Source organism: Oreochromis niloticus, linkage group LG20, assembly GCF_001858045.2.
Source record: "Oreochromis niloticus isolate F11D_XX linkage group LG20, O_niloticus_UMD_NMBU, whole genome shotgun sequence".
Taxonomy (NCBI): Eukaryota; Metazoa; Chordata; class Actinopteri; order Cichliformes; family Cichlidae; genus Oreochromis; species Oreochromis niloticus.
This window is the reverse complement of record NC_031984.2, coordinates 2,188,563-2,205,086: the sequence shown is the minus strand read 5'-3', so window position 1 is coordinate 2,205,086 and position 16,524 is coordinate 2,188,563. Positions and strand designations below refer to the sequence as shown.

The window sequence follows — 16,524 nt, the reverse complement described above, 5'->3', positions numbered from 1 at the left end:
CTCTGGGTGTATCCTCCATGGAGATGCATGGTTGCTTTCTTGACAGTCTCTTCTCCACGTGTCTGCTTGCATGCGAATGTGTGTGTGCGTGTGTTTTCACTCTCTGCTGCACACACTCAGCCTGTCAGTCACATTCATGTGCACTCAGCCATTCTCGCAGACACACAAAGCAATATTCCTCCGGTCCCGGCAGCGTGTGCACTCATCTGATCGCTCCCTGCTCCTCTCACACACACACACACACACACACACACACATGTTGGGTATCCATATCTTGTGGGGACACCTAATTGACATAATGCTTTCCCTAGCCCCTCATCCTAACCATAACCAAACTGTAACCCTGACACTAAAAAACACATTTTGAGTCTCAAAAATGCCTTCAAACTATAGTAAATTTCCCATCTTTGGCCCCCACAAAGATATCAATACACGCTCTCTCACACACACACACACACACACACACACACACACACACACACACACACACACACACACCTTTCTCTCATTTACTCGTCCTTTCTCTCTCTGTTTACACACCTCTTGAATATTTTGCAGCTCACGGCGGAGCAGCTGGCAGACTCACAATTCCACATTTCGCCCACTGTCACACCCCTCAGCGCACACACACACACACACACACACATTCAGGGAGACGAGCGGGTAAGGGCTCCAAATTGATGCGTGCATCATGGTCACGTGATCACTGAAGATGTGTGCGGCAGGCAGAATTAGCATGCATGCTTCTGAACAGGCTCGTGCAGAGCGCCTGGGTGACAGGTGTGGCTGAGTTTGGGGCTGTAAGCCTCAGTGATGTGACTGCAGACTGGAAATGCTGCGGCCTGTTCACCAGGAAACTGCTCGGCTCCATCTGCAGCGCAGACAACTGAGAAAAAAACCTAAAAAACAAATGGCTTATCTTTTTCTACCTGCTCCTTTGCTTTATTTTCACCTCTTCCTCACCCATCTCCTCCCCTCCTCTGCTGTAGACCTTTATCCTGTTTGCTCCTCCCGTCCTTGCTAAATCTGTGTCACCTTCCCTTTCTTTCCCGTGTCCTCACTCGTTTTTCCTTCTGTCCTGTATTTTCTGCACCTCCTGTTTTCTTTCCAGCCAGTCTTGTGCAGAATCAGCCACAAGCAGCGTCTGCACAATATATGATTAACACCTTACTCACTAATGTAAGCTTAGAATAAAATACAAAGTCTGGTTAATTAAAATACAATTTTTTCCACTGACCTTTTAAAACCACCTCAAATGATCAGGTGAAGCATCCATCAGTTCAGTTTCTTGATTGCTTATCAATTTGGGGTCACGGGGGTGTGTCTCTGTTCCAGCCGTACGCAGCTCCATACTTCCCTCCTCTTTGTCCTCTCTTTCCACCTTTACCCTCTGAAGTCCTCCTGCTCCTTCATATCTGATCATCTCTTCAGTTTTTTCCTTTCCATCTGTTACACACCCGTGCCTTTGTTCATTTTCTGTCTGCTCATGCCCTCGTCTCTCATTTCTCTTTCTCTGCCCCATACTTCTTTACGCTACAACCCATTCCCCATCCCTAAGCTGCACAAGCAATTCCTTTATTCATGCATTATCCTTCTAGCTCAGTGTCTGGCACTGCAGACGTGAGGAGGGAACAGCAGCAGAAGATGCATCAAGTAATGAAATTAGAAGATGTGTTCAAAGAGAAACGAGATGTTCTGTATCAGTCGGATTTTACAGATTTTTGTTGTTTGATCCAAACACCTGCACAGTTTATTTATTAAAACACATCCTGGGAACAAACTTTCATCATGAGAAGATTTTGTAAAATTTGATTTTAGTTCTCGGTCACCTGCAGAAACACTGGAGGGAAGAAAACCTGCAGAAGACTCAGAGTGGGGTGTTTGTGATCGATAAACTGCACACGGCGCAGTATTTTACCACTGAATACATCAAACACCATTCGTTTTTAGTTTAAATGATCCGTACTGACATCGTAGTTTACTGTGGAGAACAACCTTAAAAGCCACTGTTGGGTATAGACTGTATATAAACGATGGGCCTTGCCACTATGACGTCACCCATTGGATCGCGAGGTCCTGTTTCGATGGCCAACCTGGCGTTTCACACAATTCAGAATGGGTGAGTGAAAGCACAAACTCATCAGCAAAGTGTTTACTGAGCTCTGAGATCTATTAGTGATCTAGACGGTTATTTTCTCATAGACTTACATGGAGTTGTGGTTTTCAGTGCATCTAATGAAACAAACTGTGGGTATTTTAGTAAACCAGGACAGAGGAAGGAAACTTATTTTGCCACTTCTACTATGATATGATGTCATATGAGGACTACAAATACCCAGATGATGTTTCTATGTAATAGATTTTCACCAGAAAGGTTAAAGAGGTGAACTTTTCACAGAAATTCAATTTACCCCCCAAAAATCAGTGAAGGCCGCAGCATCCGTCTGGGTCTGAGGTTGGAAGTGAAGAAAACAGCAGCGAGGAGGAAGAGGAAGAGAAGGTGGGGGCAGGGAAAAGATGGTGAAGGTCACAGGAGGGTCTCAGGTCATAAATAATGAACTCAGGGTTCAAAGGTCAGCCAGATGGTCCTCCTACCTGCGGAGAGGTGTCCAAGTCCCGGAGGAGCGCAGGCAGAACAGAGGGCAAAGGTCGCAGACGGCCGGCACGCTGAACATCCCAGCGAGCTGTTGATTCACCTGCCTTCTGTTTCCCCAAAATCCTTGTGATGACATCACTAACCTGTCATCTCCATGTCAGGTGTTAGTGCCACACACACCTGCCTGTCAACTCTCCATGTTGGAGAACTTTCATCTTTCCCGTGAGCTTCCTCTCAGATCATCTTGTTTCACTCCAGCATGGCGGCTGGAGTCTCATCGCACCTGTCACTCATCAACAATCATCTGAGGAAACAACCAGCTGTTTGTGAATCAACTCACCTTTAGAGAAAAAAGGCAGATGTTTACCTGATAAACTGATTTTCTCTAAAACAGTGATTGTGGATTATTTCCTTTCAAAACAAAAGTTCTACTTCCTAAAGAAGCTGCAGGTCAGGGGACAACGCTCCTATAAGGAATGGTTTTCCTGGAGGCTGTGCACAGAGGAAATGAGTTCACATCCAGCGGTTTCCTTGGTTTCCCTGGAGGTGCTGATTGGCGGTGCACACGGATCTGTTTCCCTGCTGCGTGCCCTTGGAGAGGGAGGTGCAGGCGGGGGTGCCGGGTGTTTTTCCAGTGAATCTGTTTCTCTGTTAGGAAGTCAGCCGGTGTCATGTCCTTCTGTTGATGAATGCCATCCTATCTGCTGAAAGCACGCTGCGAGAGTCAGTTTGTCAGACAGATCGGCAGACAGTAAGTCAGCGAGACTCTAATGAAGGCAGTGACTCAGAAAGTGAAGCTGAGGTGTATTTTTTGAGTGTTACGAACAAATGTGACAAAGTTTCCATTGGAAAATAAGGCTGTGAAGTTAAGTTAGTTCTCCTGCAGCGCTGCTAGAATGATTGGCTGTGTGGAAAACACAGAATTTCCACAGATGTTTAGGACACATCTACTGAATCAGATTAAAGCACACCATCATGATGAACATTAGTTGAGCTTTGAATTTTAATTATTCTTAAGTCAAATTCCTATAATCGTAAAAAAAGGTTGAAATATTTACAGAAGGAAGGACTTCCTCCCCGCTGGAACAAACGAACTATAATTAGAGTTACACTGAGGAGACGAGAATATCTTCAGGTAGAGAAATAACGAAGTCTTCGTGTTCAGATAACGATCATCAAATCCGTACGAACATGTAGACGTGCACGCGTTTTATTTAAAAGCTCAAATATGAAGACAGCGCTCGGGTCCTCAATGTAAAGAACACAAAATTATTTATTAAATATAAAAGATGCATGTGCTGTAGGAAACAGCACGTACAGTTAAGAGGTTAAAAAGGTTTATTTTTAGGGAACTGTACGACGTGTTTTACTTGCTTATATTTAACATGTAGAATTACATTTCTACATGCTTCATTTTTAATCAGAATTACAATCAGCCTGGGTTTCTCCAATTTAGTTTTTTCTGTTGCTTGACTTCATCACTCAGGACTCCACCAGTGAGTCTCAATGTTTGTAGTGTGACCTATTTATTTGGATCAGTTTTAAAGAACTTTTAGAATCTCTGACGATTTTAAACTTGTACCTAGAGAAACACCTGATAATCGGTTAATCATTGGACTCTTTTAAAGCAGAGCTAGTTAGAGCTTTTTGCTGTCATATATGTTGATGTCATTAACACGTGTGGGATTTTAGCTGCTGGTGAGATAAAAGAACCAACTTCACGATTAATAAAGAAACTTGCAGAATTATTGTGAAATGGAAATAACATACAGTGAGTTATATTAGCTGCCCAGTCAGTAATTCAATGCAAACTCAGCATTGACGGGGATCCAGTAGGTTGTCATCAGGCTTCAAACTCAGTGCTGTCTAATTTCAAACATTTGCACATGTGCTCGTGTATCTGCTCAGTCAATAAGGGTTCAGAGAGGCTTCAGCTGACAAAAGCATGTCGCTTAACATGAAGGCAAGCAGGAACTATGGACCTGCATTGCTAACTGCTCCAGCTGGCATGTAGTTCACTGATTCTGGGACAAGAAAACAAGAAGAATCAGCCACAGTCTCTGCAGACAGCTCTCACTGCAGAGGCCTGGTAAGTCGCTGTAAGCTAACAGGCAGAAAGATTTAATCCTTGTGGGAAGCTGCAGCTTGTGGCTACAGATTAGCTTCTTTGCTAGCAGATATTTCACACGAACCTTGTTTGGCTGTTGAAATTGAGTCAAAGTCCCCGAAAGGCAAAAACCCGAGTACACAAAACACCAAATCAGACTATTTATTACCCATCTCCCACTCGTCTGTCCATCATGATTAGCTGCGGGCTACAGATTAGCTGCATCGTTAGCGGGTGGAACCATCTATTAAAACTCGTTCAGTTTAAAGTGACTGAAAGATACGTGAGGCCACAAGGAGTGTGTCCAAAAACATACAAATATCACTCGTTCATCTCCTTTAAATTCACGTTCACCTTCGGTCCTCTGCACTGTCACACTTCTGAGTCACTGCTTAGCTCATTAGGAATGAGTGTGCGTTGGTGGCGTGAGTCAGCAGGATCAGTCGGGAAGTAGAAACGGTCACAAAAGATGTCAATTTTAGTCACACAAAGAGCTCGAGCAGTGAGTGCAGGGCCGGCTGCGGTCTGAAGGTGACCGCCTCCCCTTCGTCGTACTTTCTGAATTCAGGACTTCCTGCTTCTCCCCTCAGCAGGCTTTAACGACTCGATAGGAACAAACTCCAGTGAGGTTGTTGAAAATCCAATTTGATCCAGAGATTGAGAGAAAAAAGTGCTGATGTGCTCCTCCTAAAGTGTGAACGAGTTCGATCTGCTTCTCTCTGCCCACCCTCCTGATTCACCTCCTGCTACCTCCTCCTTTTCTCACTCACTAAGACTTTAATTGAATTAGCTCTCACTTGCAGGCTCAGTTCACCTCCCCTTGACCCTCGGAGCCATGACTGGCACTCGGAGCTTTTTTCTCATACGAGATAATGATCATGATTTAACACTTTAATGCTATTATCACTTTTTTCTATTATAGACATCTAGTAGTGTTGATAGTCTGAACTGTTTTTTTGCAAAATCGATTAAAAACTTCACAGACTGAATTTGTCCTACTAAGAAGTCATTGTGATGCATCCGTGTCTCCTCTGCCAAAGATAGCCATAAAGTCGCTCTACAACAGGAACTAATCAGGATAACTTTCTTTAAATAAGAGGAGTGCGGTAACATGCCCACAGTTATGGTACCACTGCTCTTTTCATGGCTGAATCGATGTCATATCTGTTGTCATTGAGGACTAGTGTGTTCTGTTCTGCATGACTGCAGAGGAGCCACGAGGTCCTAGAAGAAAGCCCCCAAATATAGATCGCTGCAAATGGAAATAATCTTAACCTGTAAACGTAAAGATGTTTAGTCACACTGAGCTGTTCCCAGCCCGGTCCACACATCTCGGCAGCACGTCGTCAATCATCATTGGGGCCTCCTCCTGGTCGGATATTCCCAAAACGACTCACATAGAAGACATCCCGGTCATGCCTGCACCACCTCAGCGGGCTCCTTTTGATGTGGAGGTGTAGTTAGGCGCCCCCTGAAGGAGCTAAATCAGGCAGAGCCCAGATATCCTGAAATAACCAACTAAATAATCTGTGTTCATCTAGTTTGAGATTCGGTAGAATTAAGTAAAGCAGCAATTTAATAGGTTCATAGTAGAGAAGAAGAAAGATGCCAACAGACAGTTTAACAAACTCAGAGTATATCAAGGTTGTATTGGTACGAGATGGGCGTCACTTTGCGAAGCTTCTGCTTGTCTGTCAACAAATTTTATGTTCTTTTTGGATTCATTCACGTCTAAAACTGACAACTGAAAATTAAACATATAAACATATAAAAGCAAAAAAAAAAAAAAGTGTTTTAAGTGTCAAAGAAATTACCTGGAAAATGAAAAATGGTTAATAAGACACTGTGATTAATAAATAAATAAATAAAGCACTTTGATTTGACAGTGTTTGTGTAGATCTGCAAATGATAAGATGATAAGGTGTCGATTAACGTGATTAATGTGTGGCGTGCACTTCCTGTTTGAACATCACACCGCCCCCCCGCCCCCCAAGAATAAGACAGATTCATGGAGCATGTCTTTAGAATCATAAGAGGTTTTAATCTTAATCTTCATCATTCACCACCGTCATCCTCATCATCAATGACCATTGCATTAGTCGTTGTCGTGACATCATCACAGTTGTTAATAACTGCACAGAAACAATCACCTCCTTCGACATCATCATCATCATCATCATCGCGCACATTCTCATCGTTTCCAGTTTTCAGTTCTTTTGTATTTCATACTTTTTTAATATATTGTATTTCATCCAAGGTCGATCTCTTTTTTAAATAATTTACATAAGAATAAAGTCAACAGACTGAAGGATGACTATCTGTATATTTACATCATGAGACACGCAGAAAGAGAGATCATCGAGAAGAAAATGACTGGAAACCAAACAAAACAGTGAGAAGGAGGAGGAGGAGGAGGAGGAGGAAGGGCAAGAAGCAGCAGCACAAGGAGAGAGAGGCGGGGAGTGAGGGTGATCGACAGGGAAGCCCCTGTGTGTGTCTGTTCGTCTATCTGCTCGTCGAGCACCAGAACAACCCTGAATGAAGCTAATGAGGTCGTCTCACGATGAGGACCTCCCACCCAAACGTCCGGTTTGTCTCCATGGCAGCAGGTTACACTGACTCTTGTATGGTAGCCTGTAGCACCCATTACCTGCCATAAGCTGATGTGCGAGTTTCTGAAAGCAAATCTAAGTGTAGGGAGAAAGAAACGAGGGATTTTTCTATTTTTATGATCCATAAACATCTTTAGTTCATGTGTCGTTTCGGTTTATCGTCTGAAAAACAACAACTTTAATCACCTCTTTATCCTTTTAAGTGCTAAAACAATCGATAGATAAACTCATTAGCATCATGAGACCAGCCGGCATGTGGAACTTCAACATTAACTGAATTAACAGCAGCAAACAAATCTGAGCTGATGTGAAGACCACGGAGAGTATAAAAGACGGAGGCAGCAGCTGGAGGTGAAAAGCTCCTAAACCAGTGATACTGTTAATAGCCACCAGGGGGCGAAACCTGCAGCTGCAACGACGGCTACAGGGAAACAGCCCCAGACTTGACTTCTGTCTCACTTGCTGAGTTTATGGTCTCAGTTACTGGTTCCTGATGAATAAAACACTGAGTCCAATCTACAAATGTTGGCCAGTGAGTGCGTGGTTTCACAGTCACGTCCTGCGTTTGATCGACTCATGACTCAAAGCATCAAAACAGGACTTCAGAGTAGCTTCATCCATCGTTTATACCACCTGCTTGTGGCAAAGCTGGCTTGTGATCAAAATTAATGTTCAACAAAATAAATAAAATTTTCTCTAATATGGGTTTTGTCTCAATGTTTCCTCTGCTGATTATTGGTCCGATTGCTCTTTGATGCTATAAAATGTGTATCTGAAGGACTGAGACTGTTTTATGCTTTTAGCCTTAACCAGAAAGTCAAACCTGAGAGATTAAGAATCTCCTCTGAGAGAATGAGCTGACAGTAACACAGCAGCTTGTTTGGGATGTGAAGGATGAAAAATTCTTACTACAAAGCAAAAATGAGCTGGATTTTTTTTTTTTTTAAAAAGGAAAAAACTTTTATTCTAAACAAACTTCTTCAAAGTTTTGGAAAGTTTTGATTTGACCTTCTCGAGTTCATTACTCACGAGTGGAATTCTGAAAAAGTACAAGTAATGTGTTTTTCCAACTGTATTAAATTAGACAAGTTTTACTCCAAATCTCACTCCAGGTGATCATTCCTACAGGACAACTATGAAGGAACTATGAATACCATGGGTTCAGAAATTCTGATGTTGATTAGAAGTTGTGAATAAAGTTTTGCATTAAAGCAAGATTATTTCTGTAAGCGCCAAAGACAACTGATGAAAGGTTCCCAACTAATGGAGGGACGAGGAGCGACGACCTGAGCAGTGAAGCAAAGTAATATTAGCAGCGGAGAAGCTGGGCAGCCCGAGTCTGAGACAACGCTATGGAGGAAAACTCTGATGAGGAAATTAAACCAAAACATTAGGAGACATGGGAGAGATGGGAAGCTTTCCAGCTTTACATCCTGCTAAATTACACTTCCTTCCATCCTCGCTATTTGAGACCCAGAGACTGTTCTCCCTCCACGGTCATACTGATGCTCCAATCCCAAAAAAGAGCCTTCAATTGAGACATTTTAAAAAATTTAGTTTGCAGAATGAACTGAAACAGTGTGCCAGCAGCATCACCCATGTAAATGTGTGAGGAAGTCTGTGTGTAGGCTTTTCCATCCTCCTCCTCTAAATTTCCCACCCTTCCTGCAGAGCAACACTCACAGCTAACGTTACAGTCTGTCTCTGGACTCACTAAATATTTAGGCTATTGATTTTTATTGCTGATTTTATTTCTCTCTCACATCTGTTCTTGTTGTAATAATAAAAAAGTCCATTTGTGTTCATACTGTCCGTCGTGTATCATCGCACTGTAACTCTACTGTAATTATGTGCAGCAGTCAGCAGGTGCAGGGGAACACATTTAAGGTGATTTCTGATCTGAACTCTTCTCTGGACCTTGTAAACCCACCTTACTCAGCCTAATTAAGAAGTGCACTAATTAAATCAGTTAGAACAAACAAACAAAAACTCCTGCTAAAGGTCTGATTAGCAGACTGATTTTATAGGTTGTGTATAAATGAGATGGTTCACATGCCAGTGAATGTTGAAGTAACAAGAAGCAAAGCTGGTGTCACAGCGACTGACCGATTTCTGGGACAAACTTGTTGCTTTATGCAAAACATGAAATTCTGATGGTAACAATACTAAAAATCTTTCTATATGTAAAGACTACAATCACCAGACAGATCATTAATTACATGTTGCTAGTCTTAATGTAATTAAAGCTGTCTTAATCTTTCACGTTCATTTTTTATTTTGATCTTTTGGAGCACGTAGATGTTTCTGTAAAGACTCCCAGCAGATCATCAGTTACATTCAGAGTCACTTTAGTCACTTTTCGTGGGGGCCCGTACCTCGACATAATGGCTGCTTCAGTGTTAGACTCGTTTAAAGGGCGATAAAGTCGCTGTTAGAAGCTGAATTTGTGAATTACAGTAAGTTGCCAGTTTGTCAGGTTATCAGAGTTTGATTTACTTTTTATCAGTGCTGTCAGCATTAATGTGGTTAAAATGACGTTAACGCCATAACCGCATTAACGTGGCAAATCTCTGTTAGCGAGTTAGTGCAGATCACCCCGTGCGAGGGTTGCACGACGCTAACGTGTTAACAAGCTAACTGCACTAACGCCGTGCAACCCTCGCACGGGGTGATCTGCACTAACTCGCTAACAGAGATTTGCCACGTTAATGCGGTTATGGCGTTAACGTCATTTTAACCACATTAATGCTGACAGCAGTACTTTTTATACTTATTCTTGGTGAGAAAGCCGGGATCCACATCTAAAACACTAAACTGAAAGATCACGGGCTTTATGGATGGAAATATTTCTATAATTTCATATAAAGATTGATTAAAACTGTATATTAGAGCATTAATAGAAGCATTAACACGAGTCACTGCCAAATCTGATGCAAGGCAGTTCAACATGTGTGCGTATTACATCTAAGTTTTGTTGAGTATGTAAGTAGGCCACAGTGTGCCTTCCCTTTCGGTTATTTCTCTTCTCTGTGTGTTTAACCTGTTTATGTAAGATTAAACAAACTGAAAGTGGGCGACAGCAGCAGTGACAAACAGAAATTTAACGATTAAATGACTCCACGCCAAACTAGATTATCACGCAATGTTGATGACTGTGGCTCTGCTTCCCTATGCATACACCTCTGACTTTACAACATGACTCATATGCCGTCCTGTATGCAGGAAAGTACTTATATAATCACCATGGAGACCAGCAGAGCCAGGCTGTCTGTCTGCAGATGCAAGGTGACGTGTGGTAATGAGCTGCAGTGGAAACAGACGAGAGACGCTGACGAGGACAAGGTCGCGTCCAGACAACTCAGCAGAAATGAAACGACCAACAAGCGAGGACTGATCATGACATCAGCACCACGCAAAAGATTAAGATATATATGACGGTGCGCAGATACACTTAGAGATATTTAAAATAAAAAAAATGTTACTCAGCATCCACTAAGTCTCTTATATGGTACACATGGCTGTGTAAAGTGGTGGGATGAGTGTAATGGAGAGCAGTGGAAAGGTACTGGTGCACGTTAGATTTGGAGACATTTACATTTTAATAAAGACATGTGATACTGAGATATTGATCCCGGCCAGTCAATCAGTCAGACTGGGCTGTATGATGATCTCCTGGCTGAGCTGTTATTAGTGGTTAAAAGATTTTTTTCAGTAGCAGTTTGCTTGCTAATGTCCAGCTTTGTTCAAAATAAACAGATCCCTGCATGGACCGTGCTTATTAGTGCAGGACGCTGGTGTGTGTGTGTTTTAGCACCGGTGTGTAAATGAATAGAAAACAGCGAATCACTGGAGAGAGCTGGGATGAACCTATAAAGAATTACAGCTCCTAAAGAAGTTAATATCAACCATTTAGGGCTCAAGCAGATTAAAAAAAGTGTATGAAGCAATATTTTGCAAACAACCTGCATGAAAAAAAGTCCCAGCTGAAAAAGGCTTGCTTGTAGCTAATCGCCATTACAACTGAGACTCAGCTTTGAGCTAATGAAACTTGACAAATTCAAACTAAACACGTTTTTTAACAAACTCATGGACAGCTTCTGTTAGCCTGTAGAGCTGCATTTAAACAACGACACACCAAAGCGAGATACCGAAGCAGGAGAAGAAAATGAAACAAAGCCTACTGCACATGTACGCCACATTAATGTTAAACCTGCTGTGTTGTTCAACAACAAAAAATACAGATTCACAATAAAGGCTATAAAATTATTGCATTGTTTTTATAAAAAAATAATAATAACAGGTTTTGTAATTATTTACTATGTAAAATTACTCAAGTTTAGACATGGCTGCTTCTTGGTTAAGTTTTGAGAAGAACATGGTTAAAATCAACTTTATCAGTTTTAACAGGCTGCCACATACAGCAGTCTCACAATTATCACCTTTATGATTTGTACTGTGGACCAGATCAGCTGTAACTACTAACCACTGAAGCATGAAAAGCAAACAACTTAGTCAGGGGAGCTCAACAAGCTAAGAGCTATTCAATTCATTTTCATTTATATTGCGCCAAATTCACAACAACAGTCTCAAGGTGCTTTATATTGTAAGGTAAAGACCGTACAATAATACAGAGAAAACCCCCAAAAATCATACGAGCCCCTATGAGCAAGCACTTTGGCGACAGTGGGAAGGAAAAACTCCCTTTTAACAGGAAGAAACCTCCGGCAGAACCAGGCTCAGGGAGGGGCGGGGCCATCTGATTGGGGTGAGGGTCAGTGGGTGAAGACAGGACAAAGACATGCTGTGGAAGAGAGCCAGAGATTAATAATAACAATAAAAAATGCAGAGAGGTCTATTAACACATAGTGAGTGAGAAAGGTGACTGGAAAGGAAAAACTCAATGCATCATGGGAATCCCCGGCAGCCTACGTCTATTGCAGCATAACTAAGGGAGGATTCAGGGTCACCTGGTCCAGCCCTAACTATATGCTTTAGCAAAAAGGAAAGTTTGAAGCCTAATCTTGAAAGTAGAGATAGTGTCTGTCTCCTGAATCCAAACTGGAAGCTGGTTGCACAGAAGAGAGGCCTGAAAACTGAAGGCTCTGCCTCCCATTCTACTTTTAAATACTCTAGGAACAACAAGTAAGCCTGCAGTGTGAGAGCGAAGTGCTCTAATAGGGTGATATGGTACTACAAGGTCATTAAGATAAGATGGGGCCTGATTATTTAAGACCTTGTATGTGAGGAGCAGGATTTTGAATTCAATTCTGGATTTAACAGGAAGCCAATGAAGGGAAGCCAAAACAGGAGAAATCTGCTCTCTCTTTCTAGTCCCTGTCAGGACTCTTGCTGCAGCATTTTGGATCAGCTGAAGGCTTTTCAGCGAGTTTTTAGGACATCCTGATAATAAAGAATTACAGTAGTCCAGCCTGGAAGTAATAAATGCATGAACTAGTTTTTCAGCATCACTCTGAGACAGGATATTTCTAATTTTAGAGATGTTGCGCAAATGGAAGAAAGCAGTCTTACATATTTGTTTAATATGTGCGTTGAAGGACATGTCCTGGTCAAAAATGACTCCAAGGTTCTCACAGTATTACTGGAGGCCAAGGTAATGCCATCCAGAGTAAGAATCTGGTTAGATACCATATTTCTAAGATTTTCAGGGCCGAGTACAATAACCTCAGTTTGATCTGAATTAAGAAGCAGAAAGTTAGCGGCCATCCAGGTCTTTATGTCTTTAAGACATTCCTGCAGTTTAACTAATTGGTGTGTGTTACCTGGCTTCATGGATAGATAGAGCTGCGTGTCATCTGCATAGCAGTGAAAATGTATGCTATGTCTTCTAATGATGCTGCCTAAGGGAAGCATGTATAATGTAAATAGAATTGGTCCTAGCACTGAACCCTGTGGAACTCCTTAGTTAACCTCGGCGTGTGACGAGGACTCTCGATTTTCATGAAGAAATTGGAGTCAATTAGATAGATATGATACAAACCACTGCAGTGCAGTACCTGTAATACCTACAGCGTGCTCTAATCGCGCTAAAAGAATATTATGGTCAACAGTATCGAACGCTGCACTGAGGTCTAGCAGGACAAGCGCAGAGATGAGTCCACTGTCAGAGGCCATAAGAAGATCATTTGTAACCTTCACGAAAGCTGTTTCTGTGCTGTGATGAGAAGCCAATTGAGTCTAATAACAGATTAAATGCCATGTTGAGGCTGTCATTTTTAGCATCTACATGGATGTTAAAATCACCCACAATAATTATTTTATCTGAGCTGAGCACTAAATCAGATAAAAAGTCTGAGAAATCAGAGAGAAACTCTGTGTAAGGCCCAGGTGGACGATAGATGATAACAAGTAAGACTGGTTTCTGAGTTTTACAGCTGGGGTGGACGAGGCTAAGCATCAGGCTTTCAAATGAATTAAAAGTCTGTCTTGGTCTTTCGTTAATTAATAGGCTGGTGTGAAAAATTGCTGCCACACCGCCCCCTCGGCCTGTGCTTCGAGGTTTCTGGTAGTTAGAATGACTCGGGGGTGTTGATTCATTTAAACTAACATACTCATCCTGCTGCAACCAGGTTTCTGTAAGGCAGAGTAAATCGATTTGTTGATCAATTATTAAGTCATGTACTAACAGAGACTTGGAGGAGAGAGACCTAATATTTAATAATCCACATTTCACTGTTTTACTCTTTGGTTCAGATGTGGATATTGTATTGTTCTTTCTTTGTGACTTTTTATGTTTAAGTTGTTTGTTGCTGGTTTTTAGTTTGTTTTTTGTCTGTTTGGGAGCTGACACAGTCTCAATGGAGATGGGTTTTTGGGGGGGTAGCAGGAGGAGAGAAGCTGCAGAGAGGCGTGTGAGACTGCAACTCTGCTTCCTGGTCCCAACTCTGGATAGTCATATTTTGGGGGGTTTAATAAATTGGTCCATATTTCTAGAAATGAGAGCTGCTCCATCCAAAGTGGGATGGATGCCGTCTCTCCTAACAAGACCAGGTTTCCTCCAGAAGGTTTGCCAATTATCTATGAAGCCCACATCGTTTCTGGGACACCACTCAGACAGCCAGCAATTTAAGGAGAACATGCGGCTAAACATGTCACTCCTGGTCTGATTGGGGAGGGGACCAGAGAAAACTACAGAGTCCCACATTGTTTTGGCAAAGTTACACACCGATTCAATATTGATTTTAGTGACCTCCGATTGGCGTAACCGGGTGTCATTACTGCCGATGTGAATTATGATCTTACTGTATTTACGTTTACCCTTAGCCAGCAGTTTTAAATTTCCCTCAATGTCACCTGCTCTGGCCCCTGGAAGACAATTGACTATGGTTGCCGGTGTCAGAGTTTGACCCCCGGCGGGTGTGTCGCCGAGTGGGGAAAAACGGTTAGATACATGAACAGGTTGGTGGTGTACCTGGGGCTTCTGTTTAGGACTACACTTCCTCACTGTGACCCAGCCATCCTGTTTCCCTGGCTGCTCAGGACAATCTGCCGGGGAGAGTTAGCAGAGCCTATGCTATCTTCGGCTTCACCAGCTACCGGGGCCCAGCTAGCAACGGGGTTTTCAAAGTTTCTAAGCTGGGTTTCCAATTGAGTGATCCTGGCCTCCAGAGCTGCAAACAGACTACACTTTTACAAGTATCAAAGGATAAATGAGGCCGAGGAATAACTAAAGCATCTGACACCATGAGCAGGAAAGTGCAGGGCTGACAGGTAAGGAGACCATGCTGCTAGCGAGTTGGCTACGAGCTAAGCTACGCTCGAGAATCCCTAAAGACACAGTGAGTAAATACTGTGAATATAATTAGCGGGTGAATCAACACAAAGTGGTCTTTGGATAAAAGAACATGAAGATTACATCATGAAATAAGATGCTATCTATAAGTTTTTAATTAAACTGGCTACACAGAAACACCACTGTGTGTTGGAACAGGAACAGGAAGTGATACTCTACAGCAGAGAGAGCCAACAGAGCTAACAGACAAAAGGCATGTCGCAATTCCTAGGCAGCATCCTTCAGAAGACACGGCCTTCGTGGTCTACTTGGGCGGGTCCTCTGAAGATCGAGAAGGCCGGAAGTACGAGGCTGAGAAATGGGACGGTCTAGTCTTCAGATTTGCGTCACCGCTGTCTCGGTGGAGTTTAATAAATGCAGCTGTCTGCTCCTTTCTTGCTAAAATAAAACAGGACAGTGGCGTAAATTCTCGACCATCTCACACTTCTGTTTAATCAGTTTTGTGTTTGATGTTTATTCAGCTGTGTGAAAACTATAAGTTTAATCTCAGCCAAACCGATTTACTCACAAAGAAAAAAAATACACTGAAAAAAGCCAAACAATAACATTTTTAAGTTATCTAAGTGACTTATATATCATGTTTAACCTGAGTAGCTAAAGACCGCGGGGGGTTTGAAAACAATGTAGTGGGAGTTCGCTGTTCTCTGCGGCTCTAGTGAGCCTCGACCTCCCAGTCAGCTATCGAGCTGGTGGGTAACAGACATCTCCGAAAACATCGGAGCACTTTTACAAATATGTGATGTCTTCAAATATCTGCTCGGTTTGTCGTCTTGACAAACCGAGCAGGTATTTGAAGTTTACACAGCCACATCCTCGCCTGATAATATGTTAAAAGTTTATTTTGTGACCCAGAAAGAGTAACAAGAGTAATATTAAAACTAAGTAAATGGTAAATGGCCTGTATTTGTATAGCACTTTACTAGTCCCTAAGGACCCCAAAGCGCTTTACACATCCAGTCATCCACCCATTCACACACACATTCACACACTGGTGATGGCAAGCTACATTGTAGCCACAGCCACCCTGGGGCGCACTAGCTGCCGCCATTGTTGGAAACTGGAAATGGATGGGTGGCGCAATGAATTCTGGTATAGGTTGGGACACGAAGGATACACCCGACCCATCCTTCAAATCCGGGGAAATGAAGGCCGCATTTGTTGGAGTCTTCAAATTGGGACAGCTTAAGTCGTGTCGCTGTACGTAATCGGCCTTCAAATGCAGCCTCTGAAGGATTTGGCCCCTGAATTGGGACACAGCTAAACGCTACCAGTCCTTCCTTACACCTTAGGCTATTGACTTGATAGAAACACAGCAGCTGCTTGTATCACTAGTGAATATTTAATGAGTTAATGGCACTTTAGCAAAAATGTCCAATTAAAGGCAATGAAAGGATCCTTT

The 16,524-nt window shown here is 42.5% G+C and overlaps 1 protein-coding gene across 1 annotated transcript in view; it reads right to left on the bottom strand.

The window, feature by feature from the left end:
* LOC100710931 (IQ motif and SEC7 domain-containing protein 1) overlaps positions 1–16,524 on the bottom strand; it is a 182,012-nt gene that overhangs the window by 107,351 nt on the left and 58,137 nt on the right.